The sequence below is a fragment of the Octopus bimaculoides genome, chromosome 19 (genome assembly GCF_001194135.2).
Source record: "Octopus bimaculoides isolate UCB-OBI-ISO-001 chromosome 19, ASM119413v2, whole genome shotgun sequence".
In the NCBI taxonomy this organism is placed as follows: Eukaryota; Metazoa; Mollusca; class Cephalopoda; order Octopoda; family Octopodidae; genus Octopus; species Octopus bimaculoides.
In genome coordinates, this window is record NC_068999.1 from 43,540,987 (window position 1) to 43,542,507 (window position 1,521).

Consider the following 1,521-nt stretch of genomic DNA (forward strand, 5'->3'; position numbering starts at 1 on the left):
TATATATATATATATATATATATTAATAGATATCGCCAAGCTAATTTTTGCAGTCCAGAAAAATAGGACGAATGCTGCCGTTGATTAGCTCCAAGCGGCCATTGCCTATAGCTAGCAATGTGATACTTAAACCTGTGTCCATTACAACCTTCGAATAGGGGAGTTCATCAGCTTCCCCTTGCTGGTTCAACATCCACAGACTAGTTTCGGTGTATTTGCCGCTTATCAATGTGGAGATGACGAATCCAGCAGGCGTCGCTATTGAGTGTCTATTCGAAGGTTTATTTATATATATTCAGTGGAACTCATCCACTGGTTTTCAAAAAATAGAAATATTATTGTTAACTCTCTCTAAAGGAGACTACGGCAGCAGTACTGGGTGTTAATAGTTATCGCCAAGCTAACATGGCAGTTCAGAAAAATAAGACGAATTCTTTTTAATCTATTTCTTTTTTTTTTTGCTAACGTTGCTAGCCATAGAAAAAGTTATGAAAATGTCTCACTTAACAGAAAAATTTCTATGGCAGTTATATGTGATCAAGGAAAATACCTCCTAAACCGAGATTTTATGCAATCGTATACGAGGAGGAAGGTCATATGTTATGTATCCTTAAAACATGGGAATCCTCGCAAGAAGAATACATCATCATACGTAGCGCTTTATCACACTTTCAGAGTCTTTGGCAGGAGTTGCACGAGTAGCGAGGATGCGTTTCTGTTGATCTTAGGAACAACGCGTCGACGAGGGCCTTCAGTGAGCTCGCTATAGTTATATCGCATCTGAAAAATGCAACAGAATGCTTACTAGAACGTTGTTCAACACTGGAAGCTAGAAACTAAACATAAATAACAACAACAACAACAACAACAGCAGCAGCAAAAGTAACAACAGCTTTAGTAGCAGCAGCAGCAGTAACAATAACAGCAGGAAGTCCAGCAGCAAGGGACTCTCTATATAGTTGCGTGCTCTGTTAGAAATAGCAGTGAAAGTTCCCATTAAAACATACTCCATCGACATAAAAAAAAACCCCTCAATATCTAAGCTTATATCGGACAACTATTAGAAACATAATAGCTGCAAAATAAAAAGGAGAGATGGTCATTGTTGGAATATTATTTACTGTAGCTTTGCTCATTCATGTCCCACCTGGAGCCAAAAAATAGCAACAACAACAACAACAATAACAGTGTCAACGGTGATTGCAACATCAACAACAAAAGCAGCGACAAGTTCATAGTAAAACCAACAATTAGGACCTCGCTATGACAAAGCTGTTGTAACGCTCGAATATCACTTCTATAAAACAGCTTAAAACAAGAGCACTCAGAGAGCGCAGACCTCCACAAGGGTCCGGTACCGGATCGATCCCCAAAATCTAATCAGTTCATGTCAGTCACGTGGCCAATCATCCCTGAAAGTTTCATCCGAATCCATCCGGTGGTTCTTGAGATATCTAGTCCACGGACAAACAAACAAACAAACATACACGACTGGAAACAATAACCCCCCCCCCGCCTTCG